General features: G+C 42.2%; 1 pseudogene across 1 annotated transcript; it reads right to left on the reverse strand.

Moving 5' to 3' along the window:
- Window positions 1–604: 604 nt before the first annotated feature.
- On the reverse strand, window positions 605–24,108 carry LOC306964299 (annotated as a pseudogene). The gene is made up of 15 exons (XR_013794282.1): window positions 23,590–24,108; window positions 21,791–21,999; window positions 21,049–21,109; window positions 20,855–20,950; window positions 20,373–20,747; window positions 19,778–20,042; window positions 18,942–19,215; window positions 3,914–4,664; window positions 2,918–3,126; window positions 2,781–2,841; window positions 2,445–2,540; window positions 1,932–2,308; window positions 1,631–1,851; window positions 1,492–1,556; window positions 605–1,408 (listed from the first exon to the last, which is right to left on the reverse strand). The product of XR_013794282.1 is annotated as an uncharacterized misc_RNA (transcript).
- Window positions 24,109–25,379: the final 1,271 nt, after the last annotated feature.

Here is a 25,379-nt window from a genome sequence, read left to right on the forward strand (position 1 = left end):
CTACAAAGAAGCAAAACAAAATATCATTGATATGTGGTTTTATGTATATTCGTTCAATCGTTGAGTTTAGCTCTTCACAATCAGGCTAAGAGATCGATGTTATTCGTGTATCAGGTTAAAAGTTCATATTGTAATGCTCTTTTGAATAATAGACCTAAAGAATGCTGTGATTTCATCTGCAATCCAATAAAAATGCGCTCTATAATGTTCCCTAATCATCCTCATGTCTGTCAGTAGATATAGATTAAAAACAGCACACATGAGATAACCCCAAATGTACACAGCCTGAAGCTCTGAGCAAACACACACTTGAGTAACGGCCTGGTTGATTCCAGAGCGTTCACATGACAGGCATCCTGCCGCAGGCCAGAAATCCAGTTCTCTGTACCGCGACTTCAAGCTACTAAGGTGAGGGGTGAGTTCCCCCAAAACACAACCCCTTTCATGAATAGGTTTTTATGCTGTTATGATTCACAGTTGTCTTAAGCAACTTTATGAGACTGAAGCGGGGCACATTTGTAAATATTGCGATCATTTCTTAATAGACACATAATTGGACGTTTTATAAACTCTACGAATGATAAAAAACAGACAGAGAATGAAATGGCGGTTATGAGTCAGATTTATTTGCAGTGCTGGTGGTGCATACACTTGAATAGATCTTAGTCCAAGTCAGCCTGATATTGTTCAAAAGTTTAAACAAAACAAAAAAAAGAAAAAAAAAGTGGAAGATGAATGAGATTTGACAGCTTTTGTAAACTTGAGTGAGAGAAGAGCTGCAGAATACATTGTTTCATGTTGCTGAGGAGTTGCAGAAGAGGGAACAGTTATGCCTTACACTAACTGACTTATTTTGGTCATAATATAACTGCTGCCCTTTGCTACAACTCCCTATTCCCTGTCAGGGCACAAACACTTAGGTTTATGTGACAGCACATCCCACAAGCCCAAAAACATCCAGGCTGACTTGATAAGAGAGAGAAATGACTCGAGTGCTACTCTTTGCTTACTCTATAACCTGCCACTGAAGATGGTAACTCTGACTCTCTTGAATGTTGACCTGCTGGTGTGAACAGGCTGCTCTGCTGGACAAAGGAAAATGGGGGAGAAGCGACAAGGCGGGGCATGAGTGTGGAGGAGTGAGCTACAATTTAATAGCGCCTCTGGGACAAAGAGGAGGAGGAGCTCTGGCTGACCCTCATGCTACCACCTCCGTAGCTACCGCCTCCAGCTCCACCTCCACCTCCGTAGCCTCCGCTCCTGCCTGACATGGACATGCTCATTCCACTGCCGTAGCCGCCGCCGCCGCCGCCACCGCCGCCACCGCCGCCATAGCCGCCGCCGCCGCCGCCCATGCCATAGCCGCCGCCGCCGCCGCCGCCATAGCCGCCGCCGCCGCCGCCACCTCCTGCAGGTGAGAGGAGGCAGAAAAACATCAGACCATGTTCCGTTATGTCTATAGGCCTATATATGTATTTACTTAATACATACCTGCACTCATGCTGGTGCTGCTCTGCTGTATGTGGATTGTGGCTGGTGTTCCGCCAGAAGAAATTCTGAAAGAGAAAGCTCAATTTATACACATTCACAGCACACTGCACATGATTAGCACATTATTTCCGATCTTTACCTGAATTCTTCTCCTTCCAGCAGCTTCCTGTAGGTGGCGATCTCAATGTCCAGAGCCAGTTTGAGATTCATCAGCTCCTGGTACTCCCGGACCTGGCGGGCCATGTCCTGCTTGGCTCTCTGTAGGGCTTCCTCCAAGTCAGCAATGCGAGCCTTGGCGTCCTTTACGGCCAGCTCTCCACGCTCCTCTGCCTCTGCGATCTGGGCCTCCAGGGCAGCACGCTGGAGCACAGACAGGCGTTATTCATGTGTGTTTCTGATATGAGCTACTGACTGAAAAAAGTGACAAAGTGGAAGCTCACCTGTGCTTTGACTGACTCAATCTCGTTCTGCAAGCGGCTGATCATGCGGTTCATCTCAGCAATCTCGCTCTTGGAGGATTTGAGGTCCGCTCCGAATTGTCCAGCAGAGGTCTGCATCTGTTCAATCTGTTTCCATACAACACTTTGTGGTTAGACATTGTTTGCAGAGGCAATTAGTTGTAGTAGTAGTTGTAGAAGTACTATGCTTGTACCTTTGTCTGATACCAGCCCTCAGCTTCAGTACGGCTCTTCTCTGCAACTGCCTCATACTGAGCCCTGACTTCAGCAATAGCGGCATCCATGTCCAAGCCACGTTGGTTGTTGAATTCCACAATGACTGAGGTGTCCTTGATCTGTCCTTGGAGCTCAGACAGTTCCTAAAAAAATCAAACTTACAATTACAATATGGACAAAACTGAAATCACATGAGAATGAAGGGAAAATATGAAAGTGTATATCAAAGAACAGCCATATTTAGTAGAGTAGAAATGTCTTGATTGTGTGTATCCTTACTGCTTCGTAGACTGCTCTGAGGAAGTTGATTTCATCTTGGAGGGCGTCGACTTTGGCTTCCAACTCGACCTTGTTCATGTAGGCACCATCAACATCCTGTGAACAGAGAAGCATTATTAGTCACAATCGTCAGGGATTTACATTTTTAAGCATTTCTATTTGTAGACTTGTCCCCAAAGGACAATTTGCCTGCCTTTGACCCACCCTACAACTAGTGCCTCAGGGCAACCTGTCAGGAGCAGTAGTGGATCGCAGTGCAGTACCCAGGCTAAATCCCATGTCAGGATCTTGATCTGGAATACCTAGGATGTAGCCATGTAATATGTGTATTATTACCTTCTTGATGAGCACGAAATCATTCTCCACAGAGGCGCGCTTGTTGATTTCATCTTCATATCTGCACCACAAAAGCAGGCATTAGCACAGAAGATACAAGCGTCTGACACAAGTCATTTTTAATCTACTGAGCGCACTTGTTCTTGAAGTCTTCTACCAGGCCCTGCATGTTCGTCAGCTCTCCCTCCAGCTTGATTTTCTCGTTGCCGAGCCCATCAAGCTGTCTGCGCAGGTTGGCAATATAGGCCTCGAACATGGCGTCGATGTTGGAGCGGGTGGTGGTCTGCTCCTGAAGAAGGCTCCATTTGGTCTCCAGCATTTTGTTCTGCTGTTCCAAAAAGCGCACCTGCAGAAAGGAAGAATATATGCACACAAGTCTTAAAAATCAATATCCATAATTGTTTCATTTTCTTTGTGTTTATTTATTTAGATTTCAAAGGTTATGTTTGCTTTTAGGTCAAGTTTATGCTGCCACGCCTGTGTGTGTTGACTTTCCCACAGCCTTGTTTGAACTTAAAAGCCCCATGAGGAATGAAGATTATTATTTTTTGTTTTAAAACAATAACAGGACTGTGATTAGGAAATTACAAATGGCAAGTGATGGCAAGTGCTGGTTAATGGATTGGACCACACCTCACCCATTGGTATGAATATGACACTTTCACTGATGAGACACTTCGATTAACACACCTTCTACAATTAAACCAGACACCTGCAGTTGCTGACAAATAAAATGTGTTTTAGCTACTAGTTCTCTACCAGTGATGAAGGGAGAGTTGGGTTTCTAGTGCCCATTGAGCGTGTGCTGCCATGGGAGTAGGTGTCACTGGATCCTGCCTCTCTTGAGTTTCCCCACCAGCACTTTCCAATTACAACTCGACTGGAGCTCTCGGCCTTCCTCTCTACATGAGGTCTTGCGTGTTTAAATAAATCAACCTTCAGTTCAAATAGGAGATTTGGAGGCAAAATCTAATAACTCCTATAGATTGTGTCATCAGTTCTGCCTGAGTGCACTGCTCTTTTGGGGGTCAGTAATATTTTATGAGCTGTGTAATCTAAAAGAGAGCTTCATACTTTCTGCTGTGTTCCCTGAGAGACATCATGAAAGGCTTATTTTAGTGTCATCTTCTTACCTTGTCAATTAATTGAACGAAGCGGTTGTTGAGGCCCTTGATCTGATCTTTCTCCTGGGTGCGGACGACATGGATGTTGGGGTCAATGTCCACGTTTACGGGGGCCAGGAGGCTCGGGTTGCAGGTGACAGCAGTGATGGGGGGTGGCATGAATCCTCCACCACCACCACCACCACCGAATCCACCACCGATTCCACCACCGAATGCACCGCTGCCGCCGCCACCACCACCACCACCACCGAATCCAAGACCGAATCCACCTGCTCCACCACCACCGCCGCCGCCTCCACCACCGTATCCACCACTGAATCCGCTACCTAGACCACCACCCGAAGACATTTTGGAGTAAGAAATAGATTGGCTACGGCCGCCGCCGCCGCCGCCGCCGAAGCCGCCGCCATATGCGGATTTGGATGAGAAGGATTGGCTACGGCCGCCACCGCCACCCACGCTGAAGCTACTGAATCCACCACCGTAGTTTCCACCACCACCACTGTAGCCTCCACCACTGCTGGTTCTGGTGGAGGTCCTCATAGTCATGGACTTCTGCATGGTTGGGATAGGAAAGAGAGAGGCAGGACAGGCAGAGAGAGCACTAAGAGGAGTCAAGACCCTCCAAGTGTCAAATAGCAGGATGTGGAAGTCTTTTATACACCTAGGCTGGGGGTGGTTCTTATGTCCCGCCCACCTGCTCCTCCCCTCACTCACCTGCACGGCAGAGGAGCAGGTTGGACAGGTAACAGTGCCACCCCTGTAAGACGATCAGTACTCCACACACCCCTCTGTTAGCAGGCCATGGCAGCAGAGCCTGAGGACAAGATAGAGATGTGCAAGTGATCGCTTTTAGACTCGATTAGCTGCAGGCCAAGGTGCACCTGGTTAAGAAGTACTCTTATACAATAACTTATATTCAGTCATAAATTACATATTGTAGCGTTCAATTCATACTGTCTTAAAGAACAAACAGCAACTTTATTCACGCTTCACTCGAATGCACAACATCAAGTCAATTCAGTGGATGGTCAAATGGTCTTGTATTTACCTATATGCATGACATTAATAGGTGAAGGCTACAGAGACAATGGGAGGACATGCACACAGACGAGTTCATAAATATTCAAATCTTTCCCCTTGACAGACCTCTAATTGATCTGCACCAAATATGTATTTTGGTCCAATTATCAAGTAAACTTTAAAATAAATTGTAAATCAGCTTTACAAATGTATAAAGTATAACTTTCAGTACTTCAGTGAGCGACACTGTGGTAGTAATAGTGGTGGTAGTACTGACAGCGTAGTAGTGCTGATTCTTGTCTGGACCCATCTCTACAGCTCCACTTTTCTGGCAACCTCTGCATATTCCATTCATCACGAGCTTCGGGGCACAGTCGAGCCACACCCAAAAAAGATCATCTCATTTGAAAAAAATATTCTCCATTTTAGTTAGAAAAAGAAATGAATAGAAAATTAACTTTCTTGCTGATCAGCTAGATAATGAAAGCTATCAACACTTTTTTCAATATTTTATATGTATCAGTCAGCAATACCACTAAGTAGGCTGGCATCCAGAATGATACCCCTCAGTATATTTTATACACAGCAGCGAGTCTGGATTTTTCTCAGCAAACAGTTGATTGCATTTCGATTTAAAGTGCAGCACGCAAACATTTATTTCGTACTCTGGTGCAAAAAAAAGAAAAAGAGAAGAAAAAACATGAAAATAAGAATCATATTTAAATATTCATTAGTTTCAGATTGTGGAGGATATTTTTCTGTGGAACACATTTATTCTGCAAGAAATATCCTCCACGTTGTCTTTGAAACATACTTGTATTAGAAATCCTTCATTAGAATGGCCATAGTGGTGCAGAAGCTGCATTTGATCTCACCTCATGATATGAGCATGACATTTGGTGTTCCAGTCTGCACATGCACTGGAATGCTCAAAGCTCATTTGATGTGTGAGAACTAACCTCTGTATGGGAGGTGACTTGACTGAAACTTGGCAGAATTAACTGCTGAGGCAAGAATGAGCAATTAAATCAGTTTGAAGGGACTTTGAATGTGTGAGTTTCAAATGTCAAGCAGCAGCCTCAATAGACACAACAGAGCCATGGGCTGCTGCAGTAGTCTAATGGGAGACATATAGCACTTTTAGGGGGTGGTGTAGTGGTGCAGCAGTTAGCACTCGTGCTTCACAGCAAGAAGGTTCCGGGTTCGATCCCGGGGCAGACAGGGCCTTTTCCATGTGGAGTTTCCAAGTTCTCCGTGGGCCTGTGCAGGTTTTCCACCAGGTGCTCCAGTTTCTCCTACTACAAAAACAACAGGCCAAGATGAATGATGTCTGTACTTAGCATTTAGCACTGACTCGAGATGAAAGTGAATTCTTTCATTTTTGTTTTGTACTTAAGGTGTTGAAAATACTAAAGTAAGGTATCGTTAACAAAATATCATTAAAGTATTGGTATTGAAAAGTCTTGATTGGTTATGCAACCAAATATTATTTGGCTCAAAGCTGTTACAGCGTCCCGACATAGAGTATATTGTTTTAGTGATCTAGTGGGGCCGCCACGCCCAAACGCTTCAAGGGACCAACGCTAAAAGTTTACCGGGTTGGGAGCCTGTTCCGCTAACACATAGTATATGACCAGCTCGTATGCACAGTTGATTATATATAAAAGCAAAAAAAGTCAGACCCACTCTACAGTGCACCTCAGGCAGATCACTTATAACACCAAACTACGGATATACATGTCTATGTTGATAGAATATTTTTTCATTTTGCATTTAAAATTTTAAATTATATTTGAACAGCATCAGCTTCGTGGTTGTAAGCTATGCAGCAGCAGAGGTTAGTTATATATCAAAAATTATTCTATCGACACAGACATTTTGTCTGGTGTTTGAAGTGATTAGGTGCACTGTGGTGTGTGTCAGACTGTTTTTAATACAGTCTAGCTGTTACCGTAGAAATGCGCTAGACTTGCACTAGCCTAGCGCTAGCCTAGCGCTACTAAATCCTTCAAATATAATAATAATAATAATAAATTTTATTTATAATGCACTTTACATTTGACACCAAATCTCAAAGTGCTACAGTGGACAGCATAGTTAAAAACAAAACATTATAAAATACAACACAACATATATTAAAAGACAGGACTAAAAAACCAAAGCATTAGCTGTTAAAATATAAGGACTGCATGAAGCGCCTGCTGGAGGCTATAGACTTGGATGAGGTCTGTGATATACTGAGGGGCCAGTCCATTCAAAGCTTTAAAAACAAACAACAACATTTTAAAATCAATTCTAAAGGTAGCCAGTGCAAAGAAGCTAAAATAGGGCTGATATGTTCTGGCTCCTGTTATAAGTCAGGCTGCTGAACTTTACTGGGAGTGGGTACGTCTCTAGCTCGTCTCCATGGAGATGTAACTAAAATCAGCAGTATTTGAGATTTAAATAGGTTAGGTTGTGCTGATGGCAAAAGTATAGTTAAATTGTTTCGCAGTGTGCCTTTAATAAAAGTGTTTGTTCCACAATAAGAAATGGCTCCTATTCACGCATACGAAATCCGAATAGGATCACATAATAATGAGTTGTTACACTCCCCAGCCAACACCTATTCATGTGTGAAACACCTATTTTGCCAGGATAGCATCACTTACAGTCTTGCTCAAACTACTACATGAGAAGCAAAAAAAAAAAACGTTACCATGTTTTACCATTATGTCATGCTGATCAAAAAGTCAATCAGACCCAGGCTATATTTCCTACGGTGTTGCCAGAGCAATGACCAGAGCCCCGGTTGTATTTCAATGGATGGCCTTGACCCTCAGGCTTCTGGCTACATCTGCATATGTCACCAGAGATTGGACATTTTCCTGCAAGTTCTGCAATCATTCTAGTTCACTAATGGAGTCAATATTTATTGACTAGGTTCGGGAGCAGGACTACGCCTCAACCTATCACACTTTGCACACCAACCACTCTTGCTTTCACCTAACCCACCTCTAATTACTCACGAGCCATTATATGCCAAATCAAGCCTCGTCTTCTCAGTTTGTTTGAAACTGTCGACCCCACCCTCCCTCCCTTCATGTCTGTTCCATTTCAGCAATGATTCTCCTGCTTAGAAAGGGGGTCCCGAATAGCTGGGTTCATCCGAGACGCAGCCCCCACCCACAGTCTCTCCCAGTTTCACTCCACTTTATAACCTTTTGAATAAAATCTTCGTTGCACTTTGTTGTGGCGTGGTCCTTGCTAGTCTATAGCCTTAATACTTCAACATTTTAGTGTGAGAAAGAGCTGCATTACGCTTCCAAGCCCGAATAAAGGTAGTTCATGGTTAAAACCTGTGCTAAATGCACCCACCATCGCTTAAACTAAGTTCACCACAGTTTTTGCAAAATCAATGCTAAGCACAATGAAGTTGGGGCCAGTACAATAGCATAATGGTTACAGGGTGGGGGGCAGACACATGGCCACAATGATTAAAGAGGAGTGTGGGACGAGCTCACGAACAGGATTAATTGAGAATTGTTTGGGGATCGCTGGTTGTGGCAAAGATCTGGACCAGGACATCCTTTATTTCTGAGTACTTTTTGTTTGTTTTACTTCATTTAAACCAATATTATTCTCCTAAACCTTCGCCTATGCCGATCTGCAACTTGAGTGGATTGGACACTCACAATGGATTGCATTGATAGTAAATGTCTGCATAGGACAAGCTTAAAATTGGACTTATTCGTTTTAATACTTACTCTGACATGCACTGGGTGTGGAGCTGGTATAATCCTGGTTTTAGTTTGGTTTTAGGACAGGTCCTAACTTGTAAAGATATACTTGATCCTTTATACCGATGATTGTATCCAAACATTGGCATATTAAACATTAAAAAAAAAAAAAAAGTTTTCTGAAGAGGTTTATGGTGTTAAATTTCAAATAAAAAAAAATGTGAGTCTCCTCACTGTCGCCAACATGGTAAGTACAGTATGAACATAAAACTCAGAGTTCACCACCAAGCAGTCTTTACCAAAACCTTATTTGGTCAATTTATGGGGCTGATTGAGCATTCAGCAATAGATAGATAGCCTATTATGTTTTAGATTGCTAAAACATAGTTAACACAATTATATTCAAGATTTAGCTAAAAATAATAATAAAAAAAAATACCCAGCTTTCTTTAGTTTGACATTTTTTGTGATGGTTATTGTTTCACTTCCTTATTGGACACTGACAGGAAGTGACATAGATAGAGGCAAGGGTAAATAAGTGAGAAAACCTCCGCTTCGCATCGGACAGTTCACGCCTCCGCGTCGTCCAGTTATTTCTGATAGTGGACACCTCGTCGGGCATTATCCCTTACTTAAATGCTCTTCAAGTCATCGTGTTGAAATGCATTTGTCATGACTAGTTTGATTTTACATTAAATGAAATGTTTCTAATGAAGAGAGATGCAGGGTTTATGTATGTTCTTATAATTAGCAGAAAGAGGCAGGGTGAAGTTCCAATAGTTTAAGTCTTGTATAACATCACCTGGAGCATTTAGGGAACAGGTTCTATATGATTAATAACTTAGAGAGATGCTGACAGTGCATGTACATGTGTGTGAGCAGCATGTTCTGGGGAACTTTAGAAATCTTTAGTGTCTGTACTCTGCGCACTAGGTATATATATTGTACAAGCATGTTACACCAATAAAAAGTTTTAAAATTCTCTTCGGACTAGGCCTGCACCAGTACGTTCTTAAATTCTTATGCCTTTATTGCAACTCTTTATTTTAACAATAACTGTCAAAGTGCCACTCCTTAGCAAGTCAAAACAACAGCCAGCTGACAGGTAGTTTGGGGCGACAGTGGCTCAGGTGTGGCCGCCTTAAAGCTTGAAGCTGAAGGTTTGTTCCCAGCTCCAGTTAGTGCCAACTATTATTGTGTCCATGTGCAAGATACTGCACTCACCTTGTCTGTGTAAAGGGTGTGAATGAGCTATAAAAGCTGACCACCACAAAGTGCAGAGTGAGAATGAACAATGTTCAAACAGTGATTGAAATCTCATTGCAATGATCGTTGATATGCAACAACTGGTGCCACGTTATTTCAGTTTGAGGCCCGGATTTGAGGGACACACTTATGTATTGGAGATGTACATTATAAATATGATTGACAGTCACAGCTAGAGGCAGAGCGCAGCACATGCATGAACTTTATCAACACCTGCCTCTCTCTCCACATTGACTTCCAAGATGTTTTATGCAATCACAGCACAGCAAAAGGCGTTAACACTGTGAGATTACATCCACTATTTTATTGGGGGGAAAGATAGCTATTGATATATTTTCTAAGGGCCGGTCTTTACGCTCATCATTTAAGGAAACAAAAATGATGGCATATTCTTCAGCATTCTCGACTAACAATAACAACATCCAGGGTTCAATACCCAAAACGTGTGAAACTGCTGTGTTCTTCATGAGAACATACGAATTTGGACCAAAACAATTTATATACTGTATTTGGCTCATATCGGTATCGGCGAGTAGACATGCCATAAATGAACCAATATCCGTATTTATTTTTCTCATTAAAACCCAAATTTGTCAATGGGGAAAAAAACGAATAGTGATCTGTTCAAAGTTGCTTTACCATTTTATGATTTATTCTCAAGCTCTCCACTTGCTCTTTGATATTTAAACTAGCTTCATAGCCACAGCTGAACTCCATTCATTTACAGCTCAAAAGTATAAATGGAGGAAGTAGGTATCTTTTGAGTATATTACCAAATCAGAGTAAATTCTTCATTGGGCATGCTTAAATCGATGAGGTCTCTGCATAGCTTCCATTGGTCAAGGATCTAATATCTGTCGAGTATTAACCTGCAGAGAGGCTGGGTGTCTTCTTAGCCAAGTAGACCTTGTCATCTATTGTCAAACGAGAAAGCTTTGTCAGTTGAAGGGTTTGCCTCTTTTCTCTCATTTATATAATCGTAAATAACACTTTATTATCATTATTAAAGTCCTTGACTTTTAAGGTTGGTTCTAACCGGAGATGATTTATGGTCACTCATGTTTGCCGCTTATCTCCACCTAGTGCAGTGTAAAGGCTTGGTTTCCTGGGGCCATCTCAGTTATTGAAGTGTGCCAAGCACCGCTGGCTAAAACCACACCTCTCAACACATCACATACAAACTTTTTCTTTTTTTATTATTCACTCATTACTCACTACAGCCAGTGAATAGAATTGTCAGCTTCAGAAAACACATGAAAACTTGCCTTACTTTCTCCACAGTTTCAGTAATAATATAATTCATAATTCATTGACTCTCTTCACTCAGCATGAGGCGGTCATATTTACTGAAATTAAAAGCTATTTCAATCAAAAAAATCTTTGCAGGTGAAGTTATATTTTAACATAGGAGCCCTTTTGTGATAGCGGCTTCAAACTTGTGAGTTTCTGCTTGGATTTGTTTGCAGGATGTTAGAGTAGCCTCCCAGAGCTGCCGTTTGGATGAAAACTGCCTCCCACCCTCATAGATGTTTTGTTTGTTGATGCTCCAAAGATTCTCAGTAGGGTTGAGGTCAGGGGAGGATGGGGTCCACATCATGAGTTTCTCTCCTTTTATGCCCATAACAGCCAATGATGCAGAGGTATTCTTTACAGTATGACATGGTGCGTTGTTATGCATGAAAATGATTTTGTTCGGGAAAGCACAGCTCTTCTTTTTGTAGCATAGAAGAAAGTGGTCAGTCAAAAACTCACTCAACACAAATTTGTCAGAGGTCATTTTCACACCTTCAGGGATCCTAAAGGGACCCTGGAGGATCCCTTTAGGATCCTTCAGCTCTCTCCCCATGACTCTGGCCCAAAACATGACTCCGCCTCCTCCTTACTGACGTCACGCCATTCATCAACCATCCACTACTCCATTGATCTGACCATCCAGGGTTGCACGGCACTCATCAGTGAACAAGACTGTTTGAAAATGAGTCTTCATGTATTTCTGAGCCACTGCAGCTGTTTCTGTTCATCAGCATTCAATTAACAGTTTAGGGGAGGCCTGGATAGACGGTTTATGCACAACTGCAGCCTCTGGAGGGTCCTACACCTTGATGTTCGGGGGACTCCAGAGGCACCAGCAGCTTCAAGGTTTTCATACCTAGACCAAGGCATTCAACTATTTCATGCTTTTCATCAGCAGAGGGATCTTTTTTTTTTCCCTTATTGCTTGAAAATGGTGGTCTGCTTAATAATGTGGAACCTCCTTTTTCAGTAGTTTTTCCCTTAACTGGGCTTAACCTGACAACTAATCATCCCAGGTCTCTGAGATTGATGTGAGTGACTCAAAGAGCCCTGAGACACATGAGTTTCATTGAAACCCCTTTTTTTTTTTTACCTTTTTGTAACTGAAATACAATTTGCATAACAATTTGGAGTGCGGTGTACAGTTCTAAAACAAATTGAAAGTTTAGTGTTCAATCAATATTGTTGTCCATCGATATGTACTCAAAACATTTTGAGTTCATTAATCATGGAATCTACAGTACGTGTTCTGTTACAAAATTTCCACAAACCACGCGTTCTGCCACGGCCCCGTGAACCTTTTTTACTATATATGTGTTTGCATATAGCATGCTTTAAAGTACTTTAGATTGATGGATGGTTTGCTGCCATACAGGCCAACATCAATGTCTCGTCGTTAAGAAAAGTTATGATTAGGGTTAGGGGCAGCAAATGTGATGTAAGTTGTGTTTCACTCATACAAAACTTACACATAGTTTTAAATGCTAGTATCTTGCCTATTTACATAATGACAATATCCATCAGAGCTATAGAAAAACACTATCACCACTAAGCCTCACTAAACTCAGTTTCCACACTCCTGAATATTGCTGAGAAAACGGCTGCTTCAGAGAATGTTAAATCTTGATAACAGATATCAGAAAATTAGTTACATTTGTCAAACACTAAACACACAACTCAAACATTGAGATTTCCATGTGCTTATTGTAGGACGCTACCAGAAAGAAACTGACAAAACATAATACAGAAATACTGTATAATGAGGATCATATGCTTAGTTTAGTTTATTGGTTTATGTGGTAGGGTCAGTGCATGTTAATGAACAAGCCACACCGGATTGTTGCCTTAGGCTAATTTCAATCCGTAGTCCCGCACTCTCAAACACACTCTCATTCATCCTGGCCTATTGCACATGTTTTTAGTGGTAGGGGAAATCGGAGGAAACCTACGCAGACACAGGGAGAACATGCAAACTCCACACAGAAGGCCCCGTCCTTGGTGGGAATCGAACCCAGACCTTCTAGCTGTGAAGCACAAGCGCTACCCACTGTACTACCGTGCCGCCCATGTTTACATGTAAAGTCACTCTTTTGGGGATTTGATGTGCTGTAATTGAAGGAATATACTGTATTCCCTTATTAATCCAATTTCCGAGCTTTCTCTTCAAAGAACCAAGAAGGAATGTCAAAGTCTAAAGTTGCAAAAGTACATAAGAGAATTAGAACACAGTTTGTGGCTTGTTTAAACACAACCATACAAAGTTTGGTTCCGGGGGCACACTTGTATACAAAGGATTTCAAGGATGTTCACATTTCCACCACAGACAAGAAGCAGCCTGAACAAGCAGTCACAGTGAAATATGCCCTTTGCAGTTTACAGAATTGTGCTTCCACTTGTTCAATGCAGCCAAGAACCAGGATGCTGAGCATGATGCTATTGTGGTTTGGAAAATACACACCTCACAATTATCATGGTTTTAATTTACTTTAAGTAAAAGGTGAGAATCAAAGGGCTTGCTCTCACAGTTATATCCAGCTATTTGATCGGCTTTATGTTGTGGGCCACACCCTGCAGCGCCCAGAGCATCTGTGAGAAAACAGGCTCCAACAAGACACATATCTCACTAAAGCCCTTTTGGGAACCACTTTCTCTTTTTATTGGGCGTAAATTCAGCGTCGCTTCGTTCTTCAAAAATCATGCTGAAACTATGCCTCGACTTGTCGTCTCCTGGCAGAGGTAGGAACAAGCCTTGCCCACAGGCTGCAAAACCAAGCAGAGAACAGAATGACATTCTCTTGAGTGCCATCCACAGAGGCATATAGAGACCTTCATCATTTATCTTTGACCTGACCCGTTATCCTGTTTAGGCGCAGCACACTTATGGTATGACTTGTACACTTAAGGTTAACCACTTCTGTCTCCTGCTGAGATACATGCACTCCCCACACACGGAGGTGGGGGGAAGAGAGCCTGCAGTGCTTTCATAACAGGATATATAGACAATCTGCTCATGACAGCACTTAAATGTCAAGATAGACTGTATGCCCTTTATGAACATTTTTACACAGGGTTTGGTCTTGAGCCTTCAGGGTTTTGGGGCCAGTGAGCAGAAAACTGCTGACTATACAAGTATTGTACGTTATTGTACAGTATATGACACCTGTCAAATGTTCTCTGTAAAGTGCTTTGTGCTCTGTGCGTACAGAATTAGGTGAGAGGTATTTTTAGTGTTTTTTTTTAATTGAAATTCAGTGTTAAAATTGTTTTTGAACAACAACAGTGATCCTGGTCAATACAAAATATGAATAAACCTCACACCTGAATACTGTATGGAAGCTAAAAGCCAGGTTTTAGCTTTCTTTGGAAAATATAAATAATTATGCTTTAACTTGTGTACAAATTAATTACTTTGTAACTCAATGAATGAAAACATGTCTTTTAACAAATAACTAATGATTTACAAAAATAAAAATTCTTAAAAACAAGACTTATTGACTAATTTAAAGACACTCTTCTTTTCAATAACACTTTTAAGCCTTCCATCCATGGAATCTCTGACAGTTTCTTGAATTGTTTGCAATGAACTTTTCACCACCAGACACTTTTCACTAAAGTGCTCCATTCTCCCTCGCTTAGCAGTGTATTATTAGGATCTTCTCCTGCCTTTCAGTGAGGACTTTTTGATTCTAGAGTTGACGGTCTCATTATCTCAGCGTGGAGTCTGCATGTCCTACACACTTCTATCATGATACAATTCATACTTATTTTGGACATGATTTGTCTGTCTCTTTCCCTGATTGATCTGTGTCATTGCTGATTTCTGCAATGTCAGTCTGTGAGGCAGCTGCTGTTGGGAAAATTGTACAAAAAAAAAATATTTAAAAATGTAGATTTCCTAAAGTCAGGATCCAATCATTAGATTTGGTGAAATACTTGAAAAAAGCTTAGATAGGTTAAGACTATACTGCCTTCTTCTGCAGGTAGAATTCTACACCAATATTTACAGTGAAAGCAAGACACAATATGACAAGGCAGCAACCTCCCTCTCTCTTGGTACAGCTAAAAAAAATGTTTGCCTTTTTCTGCTGACTGCATTTGTGGTTTCTGTGCTTCACATTGTTGTACGTCTTTGCTGTGTTTTTGTGAAGTTCGGTGAAATTTTTACTGCACAGAGTCCAAAATGGTCCTGAAGAAGCAAAGCAAAGCCGCACATGACCTATGTCCCTAATAGTGTTCTGGCTAATGGAAGTTTACTGGAGAATAAAACTCTTCCCAGATGGTGAAAGACTGTTGTAGAGCAGAGGGAGCTGCGCAGGAGGAAGAGGAATGAGGAGGTGGAGCTGACCAGTGCAGGACACCACGCTCTGAAACAGGGACAAACCAGGAGGTGTTTCACCCTTTCAGAGGATCAGAGGCGCACTGAAGGCAGCCAGCCAGGTTTCCTCTGGGTGACGTCGGCCCACAATGACAGTATGGCTCAGTCGCAGTGGCTCAGGACTAACATCTGAACACTATTTTGTTGTACGCCTGTACAACGACAAATAAAGCACTTACTTACTAAATCATGATTTATCATAAAAAGCCACACCATGTAACATTTCACCCAATAAAAAGAGTGAAAGAGAACCATTTATTTTATTACAGATATTTTCCAAACAAACATGTTGCTGTGAGCCACTCATCTCTCCTCAGATCTGACTGTAACTTTACTGAGGGTGGGACGTCTCCAGCTCGTCTCCATGGAGATGTTGACCAATAGGTCCTCATTCAAATCTATCCTTTGATTACCCACTGCAAAAACAGACTTTGCTGTGTCAGGTTTCTCAGTTCACATCGGTTGTCCCCCATTTGCAAACATCCTTTCCTATTATGCATGTTTTTATGTACAATAGGCTGGAGGAAACCTACACAGACACAGGGAGAACCTGCAAACTGCACACAGAAAGGCCCTGTCCAGGTGGGAATCAAACCCTGGACTTTCTAGCATTGAAGCACAAGCAGTCACCGCTGCACCACCGTGCTGCCCTAAGAGCGTGTTTGTAATGTTGACAGCAGCAGCATAATGTTATGCAGTGTGCCTTTAAGTTGAGCCAGTACATTTTATTTGGTGTATATGTAAATGACAAACTGTTTTGCTTGGTTCTATAACCAGTTTTTAAATAATCAAATTCCCCTAAACTGTCGAGGGTCGAAAGATTTCACAATATTGTATCTCTTAATAATAGTGAAGCTTTCTCTACCCCTCCTACCCCTGCAGCCATCCCATCCTGGCTCATTTAATACATTCCCTTCAACTGTACGTATGAATATTAAAGCCTGCCGAAAGACAACAAACTGGAGTGGTACCATTTCATCTATGAGCTCCCTCCCTCCCTAAACTTCACCCCTTTTTATTGCACTAAACCTCTGCTTTTGCATTATGCACTCTTCGCATAGTCATGTTGTGGTATTTGGCAGTACATTTATGTAAATGCTGCCTTCATTCGACAGAGGTAGTATAGCTTGAAGGAAAATAAGGGACATGGTCTGGTAGTATGTAGTATAATTATGCACCGAACAAACAGATTTAAGTCCAGTTTGGGAGGTGGGGCGCATGAGGGTCCACATGGCGGATCTACGCAGGACCATGAGTTCCACCCCATACGGTGCGGCTGGAGAGCTTCAAAAGCCGTCCTTCGTCCACCCTCGCCATATGAGGGAGAATTTCCACAGGTATTTCCTTCCCACTGCTGTCAATTTGTTTGTCTTTTGCTAAAGGGTGTATAACTATTACACAAATAAATATTTTGACCATATTGTTATTATTGTTGACATTTTCATATTCCAAACTGCACTGAAAGGCTGTTGGATTGAAGCATCCCAAGTGATTACCATCCGTGTAATGGGGGGGGGGGGTTCAAGCAGGAGGCCCATGCTAGAAATCAGATGTGCAGACTTTACATGTGGTTTCTTTCTCTTGAACCATCAAACCAGTGTTCAGTGCTGAGTTCAGTGTTCAGTGCTGGGAGACATTGCCAATGTGAGAAAGGTGGAAAACCGACCACAACTGACACAACAAGGCACATAAGCTGAAATGTTTAGATCAGATCAGGAATTATTTAAAAATAGATTTTTCAAATGTTTTACTTTTAGTTTTTTAACTAATCAGTCACATACATTGAATGCTGCCACTCCTGCCAGTAACAATGGTGGAAATGTATTTTTCTGCAATGGGGCTTTATTTGCATGACATTGCTGTACGCTGCTGCCCCCAAGCGGCTAAAACATGACCATGCGTGTATTTGAAAACGCAGGTCATAATGATAGACTGTAAAAATAATGGAGGTGCATTGCCCTTTTAGTTAAGCTCTTTGCTCTGCGAGGTAAGTGCATGTTTTAGTCCTAAACTTAGGCTACCAGATAAGCATGACATATTAATTATTACCACGTTCAGACTCTTCTTAGAAACTAAAGCGAACCGTGTGTCGGCAGTCAAAAACAAATGGGTTTATTAGCGCATTTTCAGATGAGGCCAAATAATGACGACACGCGTTGAGGTCGACTATTCCCGAGGTAGGTAAAATTGTCGAACCCCCGGCTTTTATTCAGTGCATTAACTGTATGATTGGATTTGGTTCTTACATTGTTTAATAATAATAATAATAATAATAATAATAATAATAATAATAATAATAATAATAATAATAATAATAATAATAATAATAATAATAGTAATAGTAATTGTGATATTGTGTGTTGATGCGACATATAAATTCAGACAAAAATGTGGGTTTAGCGCCATTAAAAAGATAATTTGATGATCGCCTCTACAGACACTCCTCAATAAGACCCTTAATTACTGACTGTAAACATGTGCTTCCTTATCTACCCCAGCTTAACTCAAAATAAACTAGCCACGCCTACAGTTTAAGACATCAGCTTCTTATCTGAACCCAAATCAGTCCCTTTGCATTTTGTTTTGAGGTTGGTGGAGGAAGATCACCCTGATGCACGGAGAACTTCCATCACCTCCCAGCTGTGAGGTAAGGGCCATTTCCTTGCCATGGTTTCTGTGTAGGACCATTGGACTTTTGTAGCTGAACAGTAACAGTCATGTTTGATATTGTCAAGTGTCCCCCAAAAAAGACGTCGATGCTGTGCACACCTTACATTATTACTTTATTAATAGCAATAATACTGTAATCCGTTCCTCTAATTTAAATGACAAAAGCAAAGAACTTTTAGTAAACACCTTTTTATTTGATGATCAGAGTAAAAACAGCACCTCAGGACAGCTGTGTGTTGTGGGCAGCCTCCTAAGGGTTTGAACAGTTTGAGTTACACAACACGCTCAGGGGAAGACATGCACTACCTACCTACCTGGAACAAGTGTTTAAGACTCTGTAGCTGACCCCCACACTGCCATATCCCTAAATACATTCAATTTCCTTCAATGTCCTCTTAATGCACCATTGTGAATTTCAAATGCTCTTCATGTACGGATTGCGTTTGCATAGATTTCGTTTTTGTGCCCAGTTTTTTTTGTTTTTGTTTTGCTTTTATTCAACCCAGACAACACATACAAAATAAATTCTTTGGTCCCTTTCAGGTCTTTGGTAGTGTTAGAATTTATTGCTTCATGAAAAAGAACAAGCCCTACTGGAAGTGGCTGGTATTACAACATTTGGGGTGAACTGTTAAGTATAAAAACTAAGAAGCAGACATGATGAAGCTACATTTCAGAGACTAGAGCGTTTCAATCCTCGATGACCTCGGAGGACTCGGACACCACTTTGCCGTCGCGGGTCTCGATCATCTTGATAACCACGTTCTTTTTGCTCTGTGTCGTGCTGTAGCCACCTCCGCTGCTACTGCTGAAACCACTACCATAGCCGGACCCTGCACCGCCGGCACCGCTGCTGTAGCCCCCGCTGCTGTAGCCACCGCTGCTGTAGCCACCGCCGAAGCCACTGGAGTAGCCGCTGGAGTAGTTGCTCTTCATGGACTCCATTGGGAAACCACCGTAGCTTGCTGTGGGGAGAGATAACACAGGTAAGTACACCCGTTGCAGTTGATGGTATATCTCAAAATTTCCTGTAAAACTGTAATATAATGCTTTTTTATTTGTGTAACAACGTGGGAGTAAGAAGGTAAGAAGGGAAATGATGAAACATGGGATGTTGTAGGTGTCCACTATAATAAAAAACGATCATTTTGTGAATGAAAAATGTAACCATATAGCTATTTCATTGTTACTGTAAATGTTAAAAGACCAGCCTCTGTAGTTTAAGATGGTTGTGTATTCACAAGCATGGAGCTATAAGCTTGTACACATGCCAAATGATATTGGCCATACCGCCTTTGCTATGCCAAATCGCATCAGATCTCGGAAGCTAACCAGTGTAGGGCCTGGTTAGTATTTGGATGGGAGACCACCAGGGAACACCAAGAAGCCTATACAAGTCTAATGCATTATTATTATATTCTTCAAACATTTTGGTCAGAATCATTGTGCTGTAAATCTAAATATATTTAATACTATGGACCAGGAATCTGTGTTAATAAAGCTCGAATAATGGCATCTATGACTTACTGCTCTGTTGGGAGATGTTGATGGCCTTGATGCCGGTTGCTATCCTGTCCTCCTCTCCTTCCAGGAGCTTCCTGTAGGTGGCAATCTCAATGTCCAATGCCAATTTGACATTCATCAGGTCCTGGTATTCCCTGATCTGTCTGGCCATGTCCTGCTTGGCTCTCTGGAGGGCGTCTTCTAAGTCCTTGATGCGAGCCTTGGCGTCCTTCACGGCCAGCTCTCCGCGCTCCTCTGCCTCTGCGATCTGGGCCTCCAGGTTGGCACGCTACAGTGAAGGGGAGCATTATAAGCTGCACTTTATAATGCATTCACAAACAAAATATTGCAGTGTATATATGAAATTCATATGTTTAATTTCATAAGAATGTAATTGATCCAACGGAAATGATTGTCTTTAGCCAATATTATGCATCACCACTATAATGTTCAAAGTAACTGCCTGTCTAGAGCTTTTCAGTGATGCAATATATAGGTTATAATGATTGGTTCACAAAAACACTGTGATGAGATGAGATTTTGGATTGTTAATGACAAATAAAGCAGTTAGGTATATTGCATTAGGTCAGTTTTAAATCATGAATTATTGTTTTCATACCTGTCCCTTTACGGAATCGATCTCTGATGTCAGTCTCTGGATCATGCGGTTTAGGTCTGCGATCTCTGTTCGGGTTGATCTCAGGTCGTCTCCGTATCTGGTGGCGGATGTCTGCATCTCCTCATACTGAAACACACCAAGGCAGCACATTACTCCTTGACCGTGTTGACTCGTGTAATTCAATACATCTACAAACTGAGGAGACAATACCTTGGACTTGTACCACGTCTCTGCTTCGGCGCGAGAGCGGTTAGCGATGTCCTCGTACTGAGCCCTGACTTCAGCCACAATGGCGTCCATGTCCAGGGTACGGCTGTTGTCCATCTCCACAATGACAGAGGTGTCCTTGATCTGGCTCTGCAGCTCACGGAGTTCCTGAAGGCATTACATTTGTCTAAAATTAGTCTAAATTCTTAATGAGGTTTGTACTACAAATATGAACGACTGAAGAAATGCAGCCTTGAGTGATCCTGTGCTCGCACCTCCTCATAGATGGACCTGAGGAAGTTGATCTCATCTGTCAGACTCTCCAGCTTGGCCTCCAGCTCAACCTTATTCATGTAGGCCTCGTCCACATCCTGCAAACGACCAAGAGATTTGTCAAAACATAAAACCTCACACATGATCCTATTTGTGTTCAAGTAATCAGAAGTAAAACAAAGCAACGTATGCTGACCTTTTTGATGAGGACAAAGTCGTTCTCACATTCTGTGCGCTTGTTGATTTCGTCTTCATACCTGAAAACACAAAAATGCAAGCAGGTGTTTAGTTTTGTCATTTTTTTTATAGCAGTAGTTTAGATGTAGAAGTTGCAGTAGACAGAATAGGTAGTCATGGAAATGCCAGTTGTAGCTGCTAACGTAATTCAAGTCAAAGTGAAAAAGATATCATACTGTAAGTGCTTTGATATAATACTGTAGCATTACAAGCAAGAAGGAAGTACTCTATGTGTGTGTTCGAAGTGTTGTATTGTATTGTAGTAACTCTTGTAGATGTAGGTGTATAAGCTATGTGAACACTAGGAGGCGCAAGTCATCCATCCATTATTCCCCCAGGAACATTATTTTGTATGATGAACAAGTAACTTGAGGCCACAGAAACAGCTGCTAGACTCAAACTAAGACTATTTTAACATTATGTAACACACATTTCACCATATGCTCTTTATTGCCTTTTGCATGCATTTCTCCATTTGGTCTGGAACATGCCTCAGTGTTGTAATCCTCTAGAGCGGAGCATGACGCAAGCAGCTGGACAGATGTAGGGAGTTGTCCCCTCGAACATGACCTCATTGCAGTTTTGTCCGTTTCAATGCAACAGCTCATTTTGAAAATTTGTGAGGCTGTGTGAGCGTCCAAACCTTTTGTATAGTTGGCTGCATTTCAGGCTTCTTTTGTTTTATATTTTATCCGACTCACTTGTTCTTGAAGTCCTCCACAAGGCCTTGCATGTTGTGTAGGTCAGCCTCCAGCTTCATCTTGTCATTGCCCAGGCTGTCGAGCTGTCTGCGCAGGTTGGTGATGTAGGCCTCGAACATGGCGTCGATGTTGGAGCGGGTGGTGGTCTGTCCCTGCAGCAGGTTCCACTTGGTCTCCAGCATTTTGTTTTGCTGTTCCAAGAAGCGCACCTAAAAAGCACAACAACGCATGAAATGAATACACTGAATTTGATTCCACAATACCACACTTAGCATCTTCTAGTCCCATGTCCTGTGCAGGGGCATGTCCACACATTTTGTAATTGGGGTGGTATGTGAGGGGGCACTCCTTCAAAGGGTGGCACTACGGCTGGCTCATGTTGAAAACTACTAGCTAGATATCTGTCTTCCCCTATGAGTGGGGTGGCTAAACTTCTTCCATGGGTAGCCTTTGCCCTCCCTGGGCCACCCACTACACATGCTCCTGATATGTGCACATCCTGCCAATTAGTAGCCATGACTTCTACCCTCGGCTAACGTTTATTATTGTCATGTATATTTGGATCCAAGAGCTGCTGGTTACGTCTTTTTTTTTTTCTTTCCAAAGGAAGGCCTAGCATGTGTGCATCCTGACAGGAGGTGGAGGGGTGAGGAGAGAGCAAGACGAGGTTGGAAAGAACCATTCATGGAAGAATATAACACCAAAGCCTGCTTTCCTTCCTGGTTTTGTATACAGAGGCTTGCTGGCAGAGATGCATGGTTTTCTTTTTTATTTGCATAGTAACACCAAATAAGGTAAATTATCGACCAGGTGTGGCTAGGTCACAGGAATTGGAGTATGAAAAAAGGTATTTTTATTGTTGGAGATAGCGAATGCAGATATGTGGTTCAGAGCATGGACCTTGGTCTAGCGAAGAGACAGTATTGCTTCACTCGGCTGGTCATTGTTTAAACTGATTAGCATTGTGTTAAGATAAGAAACGGTGTTTTTACAAAAACAAGATCTTGTTGGTTCCTTCAATTGGGCGCATTTAGCTGTAGCAGTCAGCTGGCATTAATGGGAACACGAAACCGAGTGACCTTTTTAAATATTAACCTGGCACAAGCTTGGGAAGGACAGGCTCATTCTCTCTCTCTCTGTGTGTGTGTGTGTGTATGGGTGTTATTCTCAGAATGCTTCCCACAGTTGTGAGGTTTTGGCTAACTTTTCAAAGATGCTGATTTTGAAAAAGATTACTGTCATTTTAGCTCACAATAGCACCCAGCCCTGCCTGCTCTGTCAATGGGAGTGGTGAAGGCCGCAAAAGGCAGCCACACCCCAGCTATGGGGAGGGCCCAGTCCCAAGGTAACTCATATCACAAGCTCTCCTCTCCACTGACACACCCTTTCTCTCATTCACTACATGGTGCTTTTTTTCCCCCACCCCCCTCACCAAATGTCTGTTTCTCATCACTATAAAAGGCCTGCCAAAAGATAGGGAGCCTAAATTTGTGTCGCTGCACATTCATCTCTTTCTGTCATGTATGCATTTGTGGGAGGTGGAGAAAGCAATGAGGGGGCAATAAATCTACTGGAGGATCAGCATTTTCCTTCCCCCACATTTGGCAAACATATGGATGGTTGTAATTTACTCATCTGTGAACTCTAATCAAATATTACATAACAGTGTGAGCAAATGTCTAACTTTAGATTTTCCCCAATTCAAATGATACATGGTGTGATGTCTTTTAAATGACATCAATAAAGTGTAAGCACAATGAATATCTCACGATTTCAAAACTACAAAAGTATAAACTTACCTTGTCGATGAAGGAGGCAAAGCGGTTGTTGAGGGTCTTGATCTGTTCCTTCTCCTGGGTGCGGACAGCCTGGATGGTGGGGTCAATCTCCAGGTTGAGAGGTGCCAGGAGGCTCTTGTTGACGGTGACAGCGGTGATCGGGGCCTGTGCCATGCCCATTCCACCACCCATGCCCATGCCCATTCCACCACCCATGCCCATTCCACCACTCATAGCAGAACCCAGGCCATAGACGGATGAGCTGGAAATGTACCCGCCACCCCCACTCATGCTGCCTGCCCCAAAGCCTCTTCCACCAGCCGAGTAGCTCATGGACGCACTTTTGCGGCTGACCCCAGCCCCAGGAGCAGAGTAGGAGAGGCTGCTGAAGTTCCTGGGGGCAGAGGAAGACCTCACGCTGTAGGAGGTGGTTGTCCTGGATCTGGCCGACATGGTTCTTTTTTTTTTTTTTTAGATAAGACAAGTTTCTGGAAAGGCTTTCAGGCAGGCAGGCAGGCTGGTCAGCAGAGGGGAAAGACCAGGATAGGAAGAGAAGAGAGCACAGAGGAGTTTTTAAGTGCCTGTGAATGTGGGCTGGACTATGCTCTGCTCCCATTGGCCGGCCGGGAGAGTAGGTGGGAGGCTGTAACTTTACACTTCTATGACACACTGGCCAGTCATTCAAAACCATTACCTGGTCGCACAACTGGGCTCAGTGAAGTGTTAGAAATGTGGAAAACCGGTGTTGCTCTCTGGCATGTTAAGTTTGTGTTTCTATTACTGAAATCTCGAGTTTGAACGGAGAAAGGTTTTGTACGTACAGTATATTTGCTAAACTAAGCAAATGTGTTGCAAAGGCTGAGGTCTAACATAAATTCCTTGTCTCTACAGTGCAGATAGGGTGGGTGTGCTCATGTGTGAGAGAGCAGCCGTAAGAGGGTGGATCGGAGATAAAAAAAAAAAAAAAAGAGTTCAGCAGTTCAAATCAATGCCGCTATGATTGGTACTGTAAATGTAGGTGTGTTCAAAGATTTAGGTGTGTGCGAAGGAAAACACATAAGATAACTACATTTATTGCTTTTTATTGATTTTACGAGGTTTATATCAAGGTTGCACTCTTTTTTCCCCCCCACTTCATAGCATTCACACTCAAATGTCTGCAGAAAATATAGTTTAGTAACCAGTAGTTGCTCATGGATTGACAGGATTTCCATACATGTATTGTAAAGTACTCTCGAAGTAGTTAACTGTACGGTAAGTTTCACTTGAGTTTTAGGCATAAACAGTTAAACTGGATCGTAAAGACATTAGTTGACTTGGGTTGGGTGAAACTAATTAGCATGTATTTAAATGTCCATATTAAAGAGCTAATGACACAGACAGACATGACTGTAGGGCTAGAAATTCCTGATTGTCACTCCGAAACCAACACTATGACAACATGAAGTTCTGTATGTAGTGTTATTTTGGTAAACCGGTAGCGTTAGCTTACTGTCACACAAAATTGATGGTTGTGAAGTAATAGCTGGAGGCCTGCACTGTAGATGCCATGTAATAATACTTTTTAGCGTCCCATAAGATTCTGTATGAAGTCTTGTTTTTGCATTAGTGTTATAAATATATGAAGTAAAGCACAGAAACTGATGCTTGATTTGAAATGATTGGTAAAAAACTAAACTTTATGCAGCTGTTAACCATTCTACCAAAAAGAGCGAAAAAAAAAAAAGAAGGCCTGAGTGAACCAATACCGAGCCTTTTCGGCTCTCCTCCCCTCTTTCTATTCCTCCTTCATCCACCATGAGTCACCAGCT

The sequence above is a fragment of the Gobius niger genome (genome assembly GCF_951799975.1).
Source record: "Gobius niger genome assembly, chromosome: 6".
Lineage (NCBI taxonomy): Eukaryota > Metazoa > Chordata > Actinopteri > Gobiiformes > Gobiidae > Gobius > Gobius niger.